The sequence below is a fragment of the Vipera berus genome (assembly GCF_964194415.1).
Source record: "Vipera berus genome assembly, chromosome: 3".
Classification (NCBI taxonomy): domain Eukaryota; kingdom Metazoa; phylum Chordata; class Lepidosauria; order Squamata; family Viperidae; genus Vipera; species Vipera berus.
Window position 1 is genome coordinate 81,171,307 of NC_138204.1, and position 21,657 is coordinate 81,192,963.

Sequence of the window (21,657 nt, forward strand, 5' to 3'; positions counted from 1 at the left end):
GTTCTCCTTTAAATATTATACTGCAAGAAATTAAGATGATCCATTTTTAAAAAAAAGGAAATATAGCCTGACCAGGCTGAATTATTACCTGAGTATTTTAACTTATTAAAATCAATACTGTTATTGTACTAGACTACTTTAAAGGTGAACAGTATGTCAAGACTCATTCATAGCATATGTATATAGGCACAAGGCTTTCTATCAGTACTTCTCATATAAGGGCTATGTAATGTATATATAATGTATATAAAGGCTATGTAGCACTTGGAATTTGCTTCAACATCAAGAGCTTCCTCACTTATGCCAGTATTCATCAACACTGGGGAGAGCATTAATCACATCAAGGAAATCCACATGGTAAGCATATTTGAAATATTATTTATCATATTTGTAATCAGATCTTTCTCTGTTGGGGTTACAATACATGTGGCTGTCAGGTGTTTTGCAGTATAAGCCTACTAACTTGTTAGCAGCAGAAGAGCACTGAGTGTTTTTTAAGGTCACATCCAGGCAGCAATTCAGTACCAGTTTACAACCAACTCCATACCTCTCTTTTCCTATGATGCTGCCCAAGAGTTGTGATAAGTCATGTCCATCTCACCAAGGCATAGTTGAAACCACAGAAAACTCAGCACTTGGTTTTGGAATAGCGAACAATTGTAGGCATTCCGGTTCCCTAGGGGCAGAATCTTTTGCCTTCCCTCCTTCTTAGACCTTCTCTGGGAAATGCCGATTTTAGGACATTCAAAAGAATTAAAATAGGAGCATTATGCTTTGAGCCAGCCAAACAAGAATAAGACACTTGCCCTGTTATGGAACATGCACAGTTAGATTTGCAATCATCTGCAAAGTGTCAAATAACTCAGCTCAACCCTGCCTGCATTTTAGAATAGAATTCTTGCCTATATTGCTTAGAATTTATTGTTCCTACTCCAGTCTTTACAGCAGCATCTATATATAATTTAAGAAACCTGAATGTAACACTGCCAATACTTCATCTTCAGTTCCTTTTTGATACAATGTGTCAATGGCAAGGCAGCTCTGTTGTTCCCATTTTTCTTTTTCCATTGGCCATCATGCCTTGCTTTCCATCAATGTGCATGGCAGGTGCATTAGTAGTGATTAAGTTCTTTTCTCCCGTCCTTCTCTGAAGTGGGGGAAAGGGAATTTTCATTTATCAAGAATCTAGGGAATTACATTCCCCCCCCTCCTCCATTTTCTAATGGTTGGCTTCTGAAAAGGTTCCCTGTATTTCAGACTGGGTTGCAATGTAGAAAATCACAGGTCAGTTTCAAACTGCTTTGGAGATTGGAGTGAAAGTTCCCTAATTACTTATATATTCAGACTATTGTCTCCAAAGAAAGCACATATTTGGTGCATTTTAATGACCTCCATAGAGATTATTGAAGCATCTTTATGGGCTTCTGGCCTTTAAAAGCTTCTGGGCTTTTAAAGTCATACATATAGAAAGTCTTAACTATTCAGGTCAGAAAACATGAACTTAAAGAAAACTCTAGAATGTGAATTAAAAAAAATCAACAAAATTAGGTCATGCCAATTGTCAGTATCAAATGAGAGGAATGGAAGGACAAGAAGCAGATTGTAAAGCCAAACAATAACTGAATACATAATGATACACGTAATCATAAAAAACATTCAAAGAACTCAATAACATGAAGTCAAATACCTTTCACAGTTCTTAGCTTCCTCTCACAGCTAGATTTTGTAGTGACTAACTAATGAAATTAATTTCTCTAAACATCTGTATTCTTATGGAATATAACTTTATTATTTCTCTTACAGTACGTTATTTAAAATGACAGTTCATACAACATATTCTCACTGGGAGAAGTAATTGCAATAGGAAATTATAAATAGAATATACCATAAACATGCTGTTAAAATGTCTTAATTTCTTTTTTTATCACTACAAGATGAGAAGTGATATACTTCATAATTTCAAAAGACATTTCCTAAATATTGGACATTTGGAGAGACAAATAGAATAAGATGTTTTATGCTGGAGTCCACATGCCTGGCAGATACTCCATGAAAAAAATGAAACTACTTCAAACATTTATTTCCTCTGTACCCCACAAAATACAGCGGTGGGCCATGTATTAAAGTTTCTGGAAAGCAACACATAGAATTGTTTATTTAAGTTCTGCAACAGACAGCCAAATTTTACATTTAATTGCTCTGGTTAAAGAAAATATTACTGGTCTACCTAACATGGATTGAGGAAATCCAAGAAATGGAAAGATTTACACCATGTCTTTTTTGGCAGCTGACTACAATTAGATGGGAATCCCAAAATCAACTTATTGCTTTATGGAAATAAGAAGACCGAAGTAGCTGAGAAGTGATATATACAGTCAGAATAGTCTTGTGGTGCAACTCTGAAGGGTTTTGTGAAACTTTAACTGCAGGTAAAGGCTGGTTTTCTTAAGTAGTTCCCACTGGTACAAAAGCAGACTATTCAATTGGAAATTATAGGAGATTCTCCAGCCTCTGCTTCATTCTTCTCCCTTCAGCCAGTGGAAAATCCTCTAAGGATCTCCCAACTTCTTATATCATTTCCACGGCCAAAGCTTCTATCTCCAGCATTCCATGTAATCAGTATCGCAGCATACCTTGTATTATTGCCATGGCAGCTGTATTAATACACTTTAATTGGCTCATTGGAGACTTCCCTTGGCCTGCTTGGATGATGGTCTCCTAACTCCTCTAAGAGTTCATGTACTCCCCTCTCCAGTTATTCTGCAGCTGCAAAGAGTTCAAAAGTTTTCACTTCCAATGTTAATTAGTCACAGTTTGTTGTTATGCATTAACTTTAAAAAGGGGTTAATTTTAATTATAGTTAAAATGAGCCTGCTTCATGGGCCAGTGGTCCACTCAGATGAGATGACAAGTTACTAAAAAATAGGGGCAAAACTTTCTAAACTGTTCATGGTTGTGCTAAGGGAGGAGGACAGACCCACTTGTGTCTCAAGAGGGACTAGGTTCTTGTTCTGAAGTCAAGTAAAACTTTTCATAGCATACCATTGCACCTATGTTTCTACATTTACAGCTGCAACATAGAACCTATAATGTAAACCTGAAATATAAAAGTTCAAATACAGGTAGTCCTTGACTTACGACCCCACCAAGGCCAAAATTTCTGTTGCTAAGTGAAACATTTGTTAAGTGAGTTTTGTCCTACTTCACGACCTATCTTGCCACAGTCTTTAAGTGAATTACTGCGGTTCTTCAGTTAGGAACAGGGTTGTTAAGTGAATCGGGCTTCCCCATTGACCTTGCTTGTCAGAAGGTCACAAAAGGGGGTCACGTGACCCTGGGATATTGCAAAGGTCATAAATACTGTATGAGTTGGTTGCCAAGCGTCTGAATTTTGATCATGTGACCTTGGGGATGCTGCAATGGTCGTAAGAGTGAAAAATGGTCATAGGTCACTTTTTTCAGGGCCGTTGTAACTTCAAACAGTCACTAAGTGAACCATTGTAAGTCGAGGACTACCTGTAATTGTACCACAATGTTAATTTGAGAAAATCTTCGAACAGATTTCCAACAGATAAAGAGTGAGAAAAAAAGATCTACTGGAAGGAGAGACTCTGCATTTTAGTTATGTATCTTATTTATTTACAGCGCTTTATAGACCACTCTGATCTGCCAACAGTGAGAGGCATACAATTCCTCAGCACGTAATTGGGATTACAATCATACAATCAGTTAAAACAACTGCTAGAAATACTTGTATGGAATGAGGAGTTGCTAAATGAAGATTCCAGCAGTATCTGGAATATATTTGTGGGACAGAACATTTCAAATGTCGTTGAAAAGTTTTTGTGACTTTCCTCTTACCTCTCATCTCTCCAAATGCTGCAGAGCTGATTAGCTGACTAGCTGGGGACCAGTCACAACATTTCCAGTCTGTTTGCTGAGTAGTATTTCATTTCAATATTTCTCATTCCCTCTATAGGTTGTAAAAAAAAATATCTGGCACAAATATACGTGGAAATGGTTTTGCAAAATTTGCAAAAGCAAACTTTAATAGTAGAGACTTCAATAATGAATAGAATTCTCTAACATCTGTTGTTGTCCTATCATAATAGAAGAAGCTGAATTATTCGTATGTAACCCTTAATAGCTTTCCCTGCTTCTTTTGGATACCTTCCAGTATTTTTCTCTTATGGGGGCAACTAAAACAGCACGATCACTAGATAAAAGCCTTTAAGCCAAATGTTTCTGCATTTGGGAAAATTCAGCAAAATGGGCAAAAGCAACTCCTTAAAAGTCCCTTATTAAAAATAGAAATTCCATTTGGTGGCGGAAATGTAACAAGGAACAAGATTAGGAAATTTGCTAATTGTGCTAAGGATTTCTTAGACAATTTATAACGAACTAAGCTTTTTATGTTAAGGAGAGTTGCAAATATCAGTGGTCATGCAGGTAGTCCTCAACACCCAGGGGCAACACCCAGGGGGAGGGCCTTCTCTGTGGGTGCGCCTGCCCTTTGGAACCAGCTGCCCGTAGAGCTCAGGACTGCCCCTGACCTTCGTTCATTCCGCCGGGACCTGAAGACCTGGCTCTTTGAGCTTTCCGGCCAGGACTGAGAATTTTAATTGTAATTTTATTTAATTGGGTTTTAATTGGAGTTTAATAGGGGTTTTATTTTATTCAAGGACTAAATTTAATTATTTTAATTGTTCTTAACTTTTGTAATGTGTATTGTTATTTTAAATTCCTTCTGAACCGCCCTGAGTCCTACGGGAGAAGGGCGGTATATAAGTCCAATAAACATAAACATAAACATATGACCACAGTGCTAAGCAGGGTGGTTATTAAATGAATTGTGCTCAATGTTATGAACTTTTTGCCACAGTTGTTAAACGAATCTTAGCAAAACCAGTTTCTTCCACTGATCTTTTGGAAGCCAGCTGGGAAAGTTGCAGGTGGTGATCCCATGAACACTGCAACCATTGTAATTTCATGCTGGTTACCAAGTGCCCAAATTTTGATCACATGACTGTGGGGATGCTGCAACAGTCATAAATGTGAGGACTGGACAAAAGTAATTTTTTCAATGCACTGTAACTTCAAACAGTTGCTAAATGAATATCTTTCATCATTCTAAGATTGGTAAAATGAGGACCCAGATTGTTGGGGGCAATATGCTTTTATTGTAAACCACCCAGAGAGTGCTGTAAAGCAATATGGGGCAGTATATAAGTCTAAGTGCTAGAGCTATTGCTATATTCCTATTCTTCTTAAACCCCCCCCCCCAAAGGCTTTGCTTGTTTTAAAATGTTCCCCTGGAAAATATAATGTACAGTATTGGTGTTTTCATCAGGTTTCTCTTTTGCAGGCTGCGGATGGTTTGGTATCATTCACCTATATAAGGCGAATAATTCAAGCTTTGCTTTTGTAATGGAATGCGAGAATGGCCTTGGAAGATTGAGAAAGTGGACGGACAGGTGATGCTGAGGGAATGGTCCAATAAAAGGGGGAGGAGCCCACAACTCCAGAGTAAGAGTCTTACAAATAATCCATCCTAACTAATCAACCAGTAAAAAGAGATGATAGGAGATATATACTTTCAGACTTGCAAGATTCTATTAATGCCCTTCCCTTAATTCTAAGGTAGAATTAGCTCGTGCTGTTACGTTTCCTGTCTGGTCAACTTGGGAGGCTGTTTTATTTTTCTTAGGCAACCCCTCAGAATCTGGCACTTTCCAATTTGATGTGTTTTTTTGGATCACAACTTCCAGAATCCTCAGCCAGTACTGCTTGGAATCCCAACCCTTCTGGAAAACAACAGGTGCTAAGGGAAATTACTCCAGGCAAATATAGGATTCCATTAAGAATCAATGAAAGAAGCAGAAATAGTCTCTCACTATTATACTACCTGATACTGACAGCCATAATAGCATCTTTCTCCTCTGCCAGCAGTACCACCCAAGCCTTGCTTGAGTATGGTTATTATTTAGAGATCAGCTAGTTAGTGGGTGGGTGTGTCTGCATCAAATTTATGGGTTAAGCAGAGTTTGGTTTCAATTTAAGGATCAGCTAAATACTTGTGTGTGTCTATGTGTATGCAATTAAACGAAAAGTTCCAGTTCCTATTAAGCTCTGGTATGGTGGTCTATCAGCCGGCTGTCAGATGATTTATATGGTCCTCCCACTTTTGATGTGATAGCATCTTGAAACCCCAAATATAGAGGTACAGTAATGTAGAAGATTGAACTTGAAGAGACATATAGCACAAAAGAAAAAGCTAAGCCACAAAATAACTATGTAGTTTTGAAGTGCTGGAAGAGGAGCAACTATAGAAAATGAAGGAAGATAAATTGGAAAGTATTGGTAAATGGGTAAGTTAACTGTGAGATGGAATTAAAGGCTTTTTGGGTTGTTTTAACCACAAGGATTCAGGATCTCAAAGTGACAAGGAAGCGTTATACTTTACCACAATGCTAAAATAATGTGCTGTTCCTAAAATACACTAGAAATGCACATCTATACAATTCCATGATAATCTCAGGGAAAGTTTAATTGAAAGTTTACAGAACTGGCTCACAAAAATCCAAAGGGCAATTAGATGACAGCAAATAAAGTTGACTATAGACTTACACTGAGAATCAAAGAAAAAGAAGATACAGAATATTTTTAAACATGGAACTTATTTTATCAAATGCTGGAAAAATGGGATAGACTAGAGAATAAGAACTTAACTTGTATTACTAAGCAAAACAAATTAACCCAGACAACATGTTGTTCATTAAGCAATGTTGTTGTTGTTGTTGTTGGCTGCGAAGTCGTGTCTGACCCATCGCTACCCTATGGACAATGTTCCTCCAGGCCTTCCTGTCCTCTACCATCTTCTGGAGTCCATTTAAGCTCACGCCTACTGCTTCAGTGACTCCATCCAGCCACGTCATTCTCTGTTGTCCCATTCTTCTCTTGCCCTCAATCTTTCCCAGCATTAGGCTCTTCTCCAGTGAGTCCTTCCTTCTCATTAGGTGGCCAAAGTATTTGAGTTTTAGCTTCAGGATCTGGCCTTCTAAAGAGCAGTCAGGGTTGATCTCCTCTAGGACTGACGGTTTGATCGCCTTGCAGTCCAAGGGACTTGCAGGAGTCTTCTCCAGCACCATAGCTCAAAGGCCTCAATTCTTTGGCGCTTGGCCTTTCTTATGGTCCAACTTTCACTGCCTTACATTGCAACTGGGAAGACCGTAGCCTTGACTATACACACTTTTGTTGACAGGGTGATGTCTCTGCTTTTTAGTGTGCTGTCTAGATTTGTCATGGCTTTCCTCCCGAGGAGCAAGCGTCTTTTAATTTCTTGGCTACAGTCTCCATCTGCAGTGATCTTGGATCCCAGGAAAATAAAATCTGTCACTACCTCCATTTCTTCCCCATCTATTTTCCAGGAATTGAGAGGGCCGGATGCCATGATCTTAGTTTTCTTAATGTTTAGTTTCAACCCAACTTTTGCACTCTCCTTCTTCACCCACAACAAGAGGCTCTTGAGTTCTTCTTCACTTTCTGCCATTAAGCAGTAATGAATTGTAATAATAGAAAATTAATAAAATACTATAAAAAATAATAAAGTTGTCTATATCTTTCTGTTTTTAGGTAATGGCCATTTGTATTTTTTCAGCCCATATTTGACATATCTATCTTAATGCAAGCCATTTCATGAAGAAATTTTATGCATAAACAGGGAACAGATTTTACTCAGTGGATAGCATTGGACCTTAGCAGAAATCTTTAAACAACTAGGTGAACACCTTACAAATTGCAGAACAAAAAAAGGGAAAGTTAATCACAGGATATTAGTTAGATGACAAGCTGATAAGCATTGGTAAAAAAAAAAAGAATGAGGGCTTATCCAATCAGTAAAACATGCCCCAAACCTATTTAAATATTACAGGAAAACCACTTTTCAAAGCAACACATTATATTACCGTATATACTTGAATATAAGCCGACTCGAATATAAGCCGAGACCCCTAATTTTACCCCCCAAAAATGGTAAAAGTTGGTGACTCGAGTATAAGCCGAGGCTGGGAAATGCAGCAGCTCACCTTATGCTCCTCTCCAGAGATCTTCCCTCAGCAGCGGCCGGCAAAGTAGCTCGCACGCGAAACAAGCCCGGCAGAGGAGCCGGAGCGGCGAGCAGAGGCGCCCGGCCCAGATCCTGCAAGGCCCGGCCGAGACGCGCCCCCAGCAGCGGAGCTGCTCCGGCTCCTCTGCCGGGCTTGTTTTGCATGTGAGCTACTTTGCCTGATGCTGAGAAGACCCGCTTGGGCACTCGGGTTGGTGTCAGTCTCCGCAGGCCCTTCTCGTTTCCAGGAACGTCAAGCGCGCTTGGCTCCCCACCCCCACGGCAGGGCAGGGCAGGGCAGAGACTTGCTCGCCCTTCTGACGGCCCTGAAGAGAAACGAAGGGCTTGCAAACTCCCCGCGAGAAGCTGGGCGAAGCGCGCGGCTGGGCGAGTGTGTGCCTGCGCGCGTATTTACGAAAGAAACGCTCCGAGAGTTCTTCTTTCTCCGCCCCCTTGGGGGGAACTCTAGCGACTACTGTAGCCGCGCTTCTCTTCTCGGCTCCGAAAATAGGGATTTCTACTCTCTCTCTCTCTCTCCCCTCCCCACCCCGCATTCTCCTGCCTCTTCGATTGCGACAATAAAAGGGCGAAGGGTGCGCTGGTTTCTTCCTCCTTCCTCCCCCCCTCCCCTCCCCTCCCCGATTGTCAGGTGAGGCAGCTGGAGGTCTGGCCGGGAGATTGTAGCCGTTTTGAAACGCCGCGTCTTGAAACGCCCGATCAGCTGATTTTCGGGTGGAAGAGCCGCGGCTTGAATCTGTTTGCATCTGCCTGAATTAGACCGAAACGGCCTGAATTTGACCAGAGTTGCTTTGTAATGGCTGGAGGAACTGCAGAGGAGGTCTTGCCGGGAGATTGTGGCCGTTTTGAAACGCCGCGGCTTGAAACGCCCGATCAGCTGATTTTCGGGGCGGAAAGAGCCACGGCTTGAATCTGCTTGTATTTGTTTGAACTTAACCAGAAACGGAGGAGGAGGGGAAGTGCAACCCTGCACTATTCAGCTCAGTGAAGTCACGCTTGAAACGGCTTGAAACGCCCGATCAGCTGATTTTCGGGGCGGAAAGCGTGCGGTGTTGTTGTGTTTTTTTTCCTCCCCCCGAAAGTGAACGGCAGCTTTCCGTACTAGTGTATTGGCATGTCAAGACACCAGCACAAAGACCAAGGTACAAGCAGCCCTCCTTCAGTCATTATTGAAACATTTGATCAGCCCAACTTCTTCTTCTTATTATTATTATTATTAAATCTGTTTTTTAACCAAGCGTGACTTCACTGAGCTGAATAGTGCAGGGTTGCACTTCCCCTCCTCCTCCGCCCAGCCTTTACTCTTCTTTCCTTCCACTTTCCGGATTAGGGCTGGGGAAGGAAGGAAGGAAGGAAGGAAGGAAGGAAGGAAGGAAGGATTTAGAGAGGAGGGAAAGGGGAGGGAGGGAGGAAGGAAGGAAGGAAGGAAGGAAGGAAGGATTTAGAGAGGAGGGAAAGGGGAGGGAGGGAGGGAGGGAGGGAGGGAGGGAACAAGCAAACGCTGCCCCAAAACTGGGGCGTTTCAAGCCATGGCTCCTCCGGGAACAGTCGCTTAAGCTGCAGTTCATCCGGTTCCCCCAGCCTTTCCAAATATTCCAGGCTGGAGCATTCACTCCCTCCGCAGTTCCTCCAGCCATTACGAGCCGTTTCTGGTTAAGTTCAAACAAATACAAGCAGATTCAAGCCGTGGCTCTTTCCGCCCCGAAAATCAGCTGATCGGGCGTTTCAAGCCGTTTCAAGCGTGACTTCACTGAGCTGAATAGTGCAGGGTTGCACTTCCCCTCCTCCTCCGCCCAGCCTTTACTCTTCTTTCCTTCCACTTTCCGGATTAGGGCTGGGAAGGAAGGAAGGAAGGAAGGAAGGAAGGAAGGAAGGAAGGAAGGAAGGAAGGAAGGAAGGAAGGAAGGATTTAGAGAGGAGGGAAAGGGGAGGGAGGGAGGGAGGAAGGAAGGAAGGAAGGAAGGAAGGAAGGAAGGAAGGATTTAGAGAGGAGGGAAAGGGGAGGGAGGGAGGGAACAAGCAAACGCTGCCCCAAAACTGGGGCGTTTCAAGCCATGGCTCCTCCGGCAACAGTCGCTTAAGCTGCAGTTCATCCGGTTCCCCCAGCCTTTCCAAATATTCCAGGCTGGAGCATTCACTCCCTCCGCAGTTCCTCCAGCCATTACGAGCCGTTTCTGGTTAAGTTCAAACAAATACAAGCAGATTCAAGCCGTGGCTCTTTCCGCCCCGAAAATCAGCTGATCGGGCGTTTCAAGCCGCGGCGTTTCAAAACGGCCACAATCTCCCGGCAAGACCTCCTCTGCAGTTCCTCCAGCCATTACAAAGCAACTCTGGTCAAATTCAGGCCGTTTCGGTCTAATTCAGGCAGATGCAAACAGATTCAAGCCGCGGCTCTTCCACCCGAAAATCAGCTGATCGGGCGTTTCAAGACGCGGCGTTTCAAAACGGCTACAATCTCCCGGCCAGACCTCCAGCTGCCTCACCTGACAATCGGGGAGGGGAGGGGAGGGGGGGAGGAAGGAGGAAGAAACCAGCGCACCCTTCGCCCTTTTATTGTCGCAATCGAAGAGGCAGGAGAATGCGGGGTGGGGAGGGGAGAGAGAGAGAGAGAGTAGAAATCCCTATTTTCGGAGCCGAGAAGAGAAGCGCGGCTACAGTAGTCGCTAGAGTTCCCCCCAAGGGGGCGGAGAAAGAAGAACTCTCGGAGCGTTTCTTTCGTAAATACGCGCGCAGGCACACACTCGCCCAGCCGCGCGCTTCGCCCAGCTTCTCGCGGGGAGTTTGCAAGCCCTTCGTTTCTCTTCAGGGCCGTCAGAAGGGCGAGCAAGTCTCTGCCCTGCCCTGCCCTGCCGTGGGGGTGGGGAGCCAAGCGCGCTTGACGTTCCTGGAAACGAGAAGGGCCTGCGGAGACTGACACCAACCCGAGTGCCCAAGCGGGTCTTCTCAGCATCAGGCAAAGTAGCTCACATGCAAAACAAGCCCGGCAGAGGAGCCGGAGCAGCTCCGCTGCTGGGGGCGCGTCTCGGCCGGGCCTTGCAGGATCTGGGCCGGGCGCCTCTGCTCGCCGCTCCGGCTCCTCTGCCGGGCTTGTTTCGCATGTGATTCTGGGCCAGGTGCTGCTGAGGGCGAGCAGAGGCGCCCGGGCGACCCCAGCAGCGTCAGGCAAAGTAGCTCGGCCGCGCGCAAGTCCTCGGTAAGTTCTTTTTTTTTTGTTGACTGGAGTATAAGCCGAAGTGGATTTTTTCAGCCCAAAAAGTGGGCTGAAAAATTCGGCTTATACTCAAGTATATACGGTAAGTTCAAATCCAACAGACGAGGGTTGGGAAGGAAGAAAGCTTGATCAAGCTTCTAGCTAAACAAACAGCTAAACAGGAGGAAAAGTCTCAGTGAATGTCCCAATTTTTCTTGAAGCAGCTCAAGATGGCATATATAATTTCCTCCCTGATATCTGCAACACACAGTGAATTAGGGGCACAGAGCAAGAAAGATAGAGAATGACTTGTGTAAGATATTCTTTTCTACAAGTAGTGAGTATAGGCAGAGAAATTTGTAAAGTAACTTCCTTACAAATTAAGGCAAATATACGTGTCCCAGGATAATGTTGCAGGAGCAGGGAACTTGTCTCTCAGAATTCTCTCAGAATTCTGTTGCGCTTGGAAAACCTCTGGTCCCAGTGATCCACCCAGATTGGATCCTGCAGTAATTTCCTTATATATATATTTTATTTGTAAATATTCAGAGACACTATTCTAAAACCCAAATAATGGCATTGCAGGAACATTCGGTATATGAGAGACTGTAAGAACAAGATTGTAGGCCAAGGAGTGATAATGTTGAATAAATTTTCAGAAAAAACTATTTCCTGTGAATAAATAGAAGAATAGGCAAGATTATCAGGGTCCATTCAAAGAATGTTAATGTTCTTTCCTGGGTCTCAAAAGACTTCCCAGGAGGGTAAATACCCAGTTCATTCATTTTGTTCATAAGCCTTGTGGATAAACAGTATGTATGCACAAAGAAAACATTTTGTTTACAGAGAATGATGGAAACAGTGGTGACATGGTCCAAAACTTGTGTTCCTCAGAAACCTAAGGTTTGGGGGTAGCTCTCAGGGTTCTCAATGAGATTAGGAATGATAAATTGCCCTGAAAATTAGCTTTACCCATGTTTACAGTTTATAATACTTCTTTTCTTGTTATGCTTGATCACAATGTGGGTCATAGAATGTATTATTTTTAAATCAGGTTTTGTTGAATAAACCAGTTAGCTAGTTTTGCTCACACGGTAAGCCATAAAATATGTTTTATAAGCCACAGTATTAGGGTTTACATAACATGCTAAGCCAAAGCCAATTAAAACTTGTCATATCCTACAGTGATTTACAAATGAATCCACTTGGGAAGTCTGAGCAATGGCAAAAATGTATCAAATTTGGGCATGGTCATATATCCAAATGATTGATAAATGTTGAAAATCATACCTGATTTAAAAGAAGTTCTTCTATGACCAGAATGCATATGATGTTCACTCTTTGCACTAGCTGAATTCAAATGTTTCACTAAGTTATGGTTTGCGTCTCATATCACCACAATGGCTATGTTCACACATCATGCCAAATTACAAACCACTCACCTCCTGGATTCATATGGAATCTGATGGCATATAAATAAATAAACCAATGTATGAGTCAACCAAATTGGTATTAGGTACTATAAGTAAGGCATTCTTCAACATATTCAGATGAAAATTCATCAATATCTTTCATTCACTGGGTTTACACAAACCTGTATAACTTTGTGCAGTACCTGAACCATTGTGTAGCATGTACACCATGCTATCTGGAGAATAATGGACAATATATCCAACATATCTGGAATGAGGAGATGCCTGGTTTGAATTTCCTGCTACCTACAATTGGTTTTCATTATCTGTTTGTGCTGGCATCCTTCTCCACATCTGTATAGACGTACAGGACATAAACTCTATCCAGATTCCAAACAACAAATTCCCAGCTCTGTTTTAGTGGCTTTTATCCAACAGCCTCCCTTTACTGACAGGAGATTCTTGGATCCACGTGGAAACTCAGAACTGAACGATCCCCTTACCATTCCTCAGGCCCCCTAAACCAGAGATTTGGAGGCTTTGCCAAATTGTGGGGAGGCGATACAGTTTGCTGTTGCAAAAGAAGAATGGATAAAATATCTTACCTCCACATGTACACATGGATAACCTTGCTGGATTAAGGAATCTTATACCAATTTAAGGGGCAATATAATCATCATGGCCATTTTTGCTTTATTTATATTACCCTACATTGTGCTTGACAGAGCAAAACAAGCTAATTGGTGGATTCCTTTTCTGCAAAATTGACAATAAGATAGAGAAAACAAAAAGCACACACAGAAGCAACGAATGACTGGAAATAAATAGACCTAGAGACTAGTGAAATTATTGCAATATATGGATCTTGCAACCCCATGAAATTAGTTTGTTATATTCATTTGGTGGATTGGGAACTTTGGCTGTGATATAATTCTTGTTAAGGTTATATCATAGTTATTAGGAGGCAGCCTTACCCAAAGAGGTGATACACTGGAGGATTGGGATGACGTCTGGAGAGACTTGCAGTCAAAATAGAAACTGGCTATTTTGCTGGATTTCTTGTCTTGCTAAACAATTTGACAAAGAAAAGGGATTTTCAGAAGCCAACCAATTCACACTTAATATTGAAACATCTTAGAAAAGTGACATTTTGAACTTGTTAAATGTATTTTCTATGATTAGATTTCTAAACATATTGATACAGAAATCAGCTGCTTCAAAAGCACAAACAGATTTCAGGGCTGCCTATACATATACATATACATATACATATACATATACATATACATATACATATACATATACATATACATATACATATACATATACATATACATATACATATACATATACATACATATACCGGTTTGGATTCCGACTGGGCAGAATCTGACGATGAGAACATGGACAGTCTTGTTGATATTATCTGGGAAGAGTTCGATCCTGTGACTCTGGACGAGGTAGACAAGATCATGAGGAAACTGAGCTCCACTACGTCCTTATTGGACCCGTGCCCCTCCTGGCTAGTTTATGCGGCTCAGGATGGGACACGAGGCTGGATCCATGCAGTGATAACTGCTTCATTGAAAGAGGGCAGTTTTCCCGCCGCCTTGAAAGAAGCGGTGGTGAGACCCCTCCTCAAAAAGCCTGTCCTGGACCCAGCTGTTTTAAACAACTTTCGCTTTCTTGCGAAGGTTGTTGAGAACGTAGTGGCGCATCAACTTCCTCTGTTCTTGGAAGATGCTGATTATCTAGACCCGTACCAATCAGGTTTCAGGCCCGGACACAGCACGGAGACGGCATTGGTCGCTCTGATGAATGATCTCTGGCGAGCTCGGGACAGGGGTTGTTCCTCTGTCCTAGTCCTATTAGACCTCTCAGCGGCTTTTGATACCATCAACCATGGTATCTTACTGCAGCGTCTCAGGAGGTTGGGATTGGGAGGCACTGTTTTTCAGTGGTTCTCCTCCTACCTTCTGGAACGTTCACAGTCGGTGTTGGCGGGTGGGCAGAGATCGACCCCGAGACCTCTCGTTTATGGAGTTCCTCAGGGATCGGTCCTCTCACCTCTCCTGTTTAACATCTATATGAAGCCGCTAGGTGAGATCATCCGTGGTTTTGGAGTGGGATATCATCAGTATGCTGATGATACCCAACTTTTCATCTCGACCCCAAACCACCCCAGTGATGCCCTCGACGTGATGTCCCGTTGCCTGGAAGCGGTCCGGGTCTGGATGGGGAGGAACAGGCTTCAACTCAACCCGAACAAGACTGAATGGCTGTACATACCGGCATCTCAGGAAATTCAGATTATTCCATCTCTTACTATTGGGGGTGAGTTACTACCCCCCGTAGATAAGGCTCGCAATTTGGGTGTCCTCTTAGATTCACAGCTCTCCTTAGAAGATCATATAGGAGCTGTGACTAGAGGGGCCTTTGCCCAGGTTTGTCTGGTGTGCCAGTTACGACCCTATCTGGACCTGGATGCCTTGCGTACAGTCACTCATGCACTTGTGACCTCTCGTTTAGACTACTGCAATGCTCTCTACATGGGGCTGCCCTTGAGGACCACTCAGAAGCTTCAGCTGGTACAGAATGCAGCTGCGCAAGTTCTTTTGGGGGTCTCCCGATACTCCCATGTTACACCTCTGCTCCGTGAGCTGCACTGGCTTCCAGTTGCCTTCCGAGTGAAATTCAAGGTGCTGGTGATGACATACAAAGCCCTACATGGCATGGGTCTGGATTACCTACGGGAGCACCTACTGCCGGCGTCAACTTCCCTCCGTCCTGTACGCTTCCACAGAGAGGGCCTCCTCAGGGTACCACTGGTCAGAGAATGTCGGCTGGTGACCCCCAGGGGGAGAGCATTCTCGGTGGGCGCACCAATCCTTTGGAACCGCTTACCGGCTGAACTACGGATGGCCCCCGACCTTCGCTCCTTCCGGCGTGATCTAAAAACTTATCTATTCGAACAAGCCGGCCTGGCCTGATGGGTTTGGGGTTTTAACATTATTTTAACTAACTTACCACATTGGGCACAATCATTTAACTTTAAATCTTGTATCCTGTATTCTTATTTTATTGCCCTGTACACCGCCCTGAGTCCTTCGGGAGAAGGGCGGTATATAAATCAAATAAATAAATAATAAATAAATAAATAAAATAAATGTTTTAAGAAACAAATCCATTTGTTTGTAAGTCAGGAAGAATAAATTCTGAAAGCAAGTTGCTGTATTATGCATTTCAGGTAAGCGTAGTCATAAATGAGTATCAAGTGTTTGGCCATTCACTGACCTCACAATAGTGGAAATGCTGCCCACATTTTGGAACACTTAATGAGTTTTCTATATTTTACTAAGTTGGATGTGGCCAGCAAGTATCTACAATATCAGAGCTCAGCAAATTAATTAAGGGTACAAAGCTTCATAGTAAATGGTTTGTCATTGATGAGAATTACTTCCTCCTCCTACTCCTCCCACTTCCAAGACCCTTGACTCTTTCTTTTTACTTTCTAAAATCAAAATGGCTTGGCACCTAACTAGCATTTCTCTAGACCTGCTCAGTTATTGAAAGTGGGCACTGAAGCACTTTTTCACCTGGTGGCTTTCTTTTTCCAGCAGCAAAAAACAATTGTAACAGGGGAAAACTTTAGATCAGGGGTGTCAAACTGCCAGCCCGCAGGCCAGTTGCATCATGCACATGCCACACGCACCCCAGCTCCGGCAATGTGAAAAAAATCACAACATGTCACAACACATCACGTGACCCAGCAAGTTTGACAACCATGCTTTAGACAGGTGTCAGATGTGTCCTCCCCTTGTTAAGCAAGAGGAGGTTCAAGTGCTCCTCATTTAGCTAACACAGCTGGGACCTGAAACTTGATAACTAAGCAAAGTGGTTGCTAAGTGAAATCATGACTGTGCATAAGATTTTACCTCAGGTTTCATTTGCTTTACAGACCTGCGAAAGTCGTAAATGAGAGGATTGGTTGCAACTTACTTTTTCATCCCTGTTATAACTGTGAACAATCACTAAACAAGGCAGTTGCTAAACAAAGGCTACTGGTATGATCTGCTCATAAGGAGAATAAAGCTTTGGAAGAAGAATGACAGTGAGGACCCTTGCAATATAGCCTAAAAAAATGTCTGAGCCTCACTGCTTTCTTTCATTCTTTTATTTCTGAGAATTTTAAATTATCTAACACGCAATCTATATACCGTATATACTTGAGTATAAGCCGAATTTTTCAGCCCACTTTTTGGGCTGAAAAAATCCACTTCGGCTTATACTCCAGTCAACAAAAAAAAAAGAACTTACCGAGGACTTGCGCGCGGCCGAGCTACTTTGCCTGACGCTGCTGGGGTCGCCCGGGCGCCTCTGCTCGCCCTCAGCAGCACCTGGCCCAGAATCACATGCGAAACAAGCCCGGCAGAGGAGCCGGAGCGGCGAGCAGAGGCGCCCGGCCCAGATCCTGCAAGGCCCGGCCGAGACGCGCCCCCAGCAGCGGAGCTGCTCCGGCTCCTCTGCCGGGCTTGTTTTGCATGTGAGCTACTTTGCCTGATGCTGAGAAGACCCGCTTGGGCACTCGGGTTGGTGTCAGTCTCCGCAGGCCCTTCTCGTTTCCAGGAACGTCAAGCGCGCTTGGCTCCCCACCCCCACGGCAGGGCAGGGCAGGGCAGAGACTTGCTCGCCCTTCTGACGGCCCTGAAGAGAAACGAAGGGCTTGCAAACTCCCCGCGAGAAGCTGGGCGAAGCGCGCGGCTGGGCGAGTGTGTGCCTGCGCGCGTATTTACGAAAGAAACGCTCCGAGAGTTCTTCTTTCTCCGCCCCCTTGGGGGGAACTCTAGCGACTACTGTAGCCGCGCTTCTCTTCTCGGCTCCGAAAATAGGGATTTCTACTCTCTCTCTCTCTCTCCCCTCCCCACCCCGCATTCTCCTGCCTCTTCGATTGCGACAATAAAAGGGCGAAGGGTGCGCTGGTTTCTTCCTCCTTCCTCCCCCCCTCCCCTCCCCTCCCCGATTGTCAGGTGAGGCAGCTGGAGGTCTGGCCGGGAGATTGTAGCCGTTTTGAAACGCCGCGTCTTGAAACGCCCGATCAGCTGATTTTCGGGTGGAAGAGCCGCGGCTTGAATCTGTTTGCATCTGCCTGAATTAGACCGAAACGGCCTGAATTTGACCAGAGTTGCTTTGTAATGGCTGGAGGAACTGCAGAGGAGGTCTTGCCGGGAGATTGTGGCCGTTTTGAAACGCCGCGGCTTGAAACGCCCGATCAGCTGATTTTCGGGGCGGAAAGAGCCACGGCTTGAATCTGCTTGTATTTGTTTGAACTTAACCAGAAACGGCTCGTAATGGCTGGAGGAACTGCGGAGGGAGTGAATGCTCCAGCCTGGAATATTTGGAAAGGCTGGGGGAACCGGATGAACTGCAGCTTAAGCGACTGTTGCCGGAGGAGCCATGGCTTGAAACGCCCCAGTTTTGGGGCAGCGTTTGCTTGTTCCCTCCCTCCCTCCCCTTTCCCTCCTCTCTAAATCCTTCCTTCCTTCCTTCCTTCCTTCCTTCCTTCCTTCCTTCCTCCCTCCCTCCCTCCCCTTTCCCTCCTCTCTAAATCCTTCCTTCCTTCCTTCCTTCCTTCCTTCCTTCCTTCCTTCCTTCCTTCCTTCCCCAGCCCTAATCCGGAAAGTGGAAGGAAAGAAGAGTAAAGGCTGGGCGGAGGAGGAGGGGAAGTGCAACCCTGCACTATTCAGCTCAGTGAAGTCACGCTTGAAACGGCTTGAAACGCCCGATCAGCTGATTTTCGGGGCGGAAAGAGCCACGGCTTGAATCTGCTTGTATTTGTTTGAACTTAACCAGAAACGGCTCGTAATGGCTGGAGGAACTGCGGAGGGAGTGAATGCTCCAGCCTGGAATATTTGGAAAGGCTGGGGGAACCGGATGAACTGCAGCTTAAGCGACTGTTCCCGGAGGAGCCATGGCTTGAAACGCCCCAGTTTTGGGGCAGCGTTTGCTTGTTCCCTCCCTCCCTCCCTCCCTCCCTCCCTCCCTCCCCTTTCCCTCCTCTCTAAATCCTTCCTTCCTTCCTTCCTTCCTTCCTTCCTTCCTTCCTTCCTTCCTTCCTCCCTCCCTCCCTCCCCTTTCCCTCCTCTCTAAATCCTTCCTTCCTTCCTTCCTTCCTTCCTCCCTCCCTCCCCTTTCCCTCCTCTCTAAATCCTTCCTTCCTTCCTTCCTTCCTTCCTTCCTTCCTTCCTTCCTTCCTTCCTTCCTTCCTTCCTTCCAGCCCTAATCCGGAAAGTGGAAGGAAAGAAGAGTAAAGGCTGGGCGGAGGAGGAGGGGAAGTGCAACCCTGCACTATTCAGCTCAGTGAAGTCACGCTTGGTTAAAAAACAGATTTAATAATAATAATAAGAAGAAGAAGTTGGGCTGATCAAATGTTTCAATAATGACTGAAGGAGGGCTGCTTGTACCTTGGTCTTTGTGCTGGTGTCTTGACATGCCAATACACTAGTACGGAAAGCTGCCGTTCACTTTCGGGGGGAGGAAAAAAAACACAACAACACCGCACGCTTTCCGCCCCGAAAATCAGCTGATCGGGCGTTTCAAGCCGTTTCAAGCGTGACTTCACTGAGCTGAATAGTGCAGGGTTGCACTTCCCCTCCTCCTCCGCCCAGCCTTTACTCTTCTTTCCTTCCACTTTCCGGATTAGGGCTGGGGAAGGAAGGAAGGAAGGAAGGAAGGAAGGAAGGAAGGATTTAGAGAGGAGGGAAAGGGGAGGGAGGGAGGAAGGAAGGAAGGAAGGAAGGAAGGAAGGAAGGATTTAGAGAGGAGGGAAAGGGGAGGGAGGGAGGGAGGGAGGGAGGGAACAAGCAAACGCTGCCCCAAAACTGGGGCGTTTCAAGCCATGGCTCCTCCGGGAACAGTCGCTTAAGCTGCAGTTCATCCGGTTCCCCCAGCCTTTCCAAATATTCCAGGCTGGAGCATTCACTCCCTCCGCAGTTCCTCCAGCCATTACGAGCCGTTTCTGGTTAAGTTCAAACAAATACAAGCAGATTCAAGCCGTGGCTCTTTCCGCCCCGAAAATCAGCTGATCGGGCGTTTCAAGCCGTTTCAAGCGTGACTTCACTGAGCTGAATAGTGCAGGGTTGCACTTCCCCTCCTCCTCCGCCCAGCCTTTACTCTTCTTTCCTTCCACTTTCCGGATTAGGGCTGGGGAAGGAAGGAAGGAAGGAAGGAAGGAAGGAAGGAAGGAAGGAAGGAAGGAAGGAAGGAAGGAAGGAAGGAAGGAAGGAAGGAAGGATTTAGAGAGGAGGGAAAGGGGAGGGAGGGAGGGAACAAGCAAACGCTGCCCCAAAACTGGGGCGTTTCAAGCCATGGCTCCTCCGGCAACAGTCGCTTAAGCTGCAGTTCATCCGGTTCCCCCAGCCTTTCCAAATATTCCAGGCTGGAGCATTCACTCCCTCCGCAGTTCCTCCAGCCATTACGAGCCGTTTCTGGTTAAGTTCAAACAAATACAAGCAGATTCAAGCCGTGGCTCTTTCCGCCCCGAAAATCAGCTGATCGGGCGTTTCAAGCCGCGGCGTTTCAAAACGGCCACAATCTCCCGGCAAGACCTCCTCTGCAGTTCCTCCAGCCATTACAAAGCAACTCTGGTCAAATTCAGGCCGTTTCGGTCTAATTCAGGCAGATGCAAACAGATTCAAGCCGCGGCTCTTCCACCCGAAAATCAGCTGATCGGGCATTTCAAGACGCGGCGTTTCAAAACGGCTACAATCTCCCGGCCAGACCTCCAGCTGCCTCACCTGACAATCGGGGAGGGGAGGGGAGGGGGGGAGGAAGGAGGAAGAAACCAGCGCACCCTTCGCCCTTTTATTGTCGCAATCGAAGAGGCAGGAGAATGCGGGGTGGGGAGGGGAGAGAGAGAGAGAGAGTAGAAATCCCTATTTTCGGAGCCGAGAAGAGAAGCGCGGCTACAGTAGTCGCTAGAGTTCCCCCCAAGGGGGCGGAGAAAGAAGAACTCTCGGAGCGTTTCTTTCGTAAATACGCGCGCAGGCACACACTCGCCCAGCCGCGCGCTTCGCCCAGCTTCTCGCGGGGAGTTTGCAAGCCCTTCGTTTCTCTTCAGGGCCGTCAGAAGGGCGAGCAAGTCTCTGCCCTGCCCTGCCCTGCCGTGGGGGTGGGGAGCCAAGCGCGCTTGACGTTCCTGGAAACGAGAAGGGCCTGCGGAGACTGACACCAACCCGAGTGCCCAAGCGGGTCTTCTCAGCATCAGGCAAAGTAGCTCACATGCAAAACAAGCCCGGCAGAGGAGCCGGAGCAGCTCCGCTGCTGGGGGCGCGTCTCGGCCGGGCCTTGCAGGATCTGGGCCAGGCGCCTCTGCTCGCCGCTCCGGCTCCTCTGCCGGGCTTGTTTCGCGTGCGAGCTACTTTGCCGGCCGCTGCTGAGGGAAGATCTCTGGAGAGGAGCATAAGGTGAGCTGCTGCATTTCCCAGCCTCGGCTTATACTCGAGTCACCAACTTTTACCATTTTTGGGGGGTAAAATTAGGGGTCTCGGCTTATATTCGAGTCGGCTTATATTCAAGTATATACGGTAAGCTACTTTATGTGGAACTGGTTCTATAATCACATGTGCTATTAGCAGACACCGCTTAAAGCCCGGTTGATATATCCCATTGCTCTAGCTATGGCTACATTTTCCATTGTAGCATGCTGATATTGAAAAGAGAGGGTTTCCTCTTGGAATCTTGTATGTAACTTGGATGTTTTATTAACTACTCCTGTGCTTTTAAAAGGTAAATCTCACGTGCATGGAGAATTATACAATGAAGAAAAGTTAACTTGTGCATGTGAAGATACTAAAGGGGTAGGACAGAGCCATAAAAATGTTACTAACCCTATCTTGAAACTAGGATTTCCTAGGCACCTAATAACTGATATCATT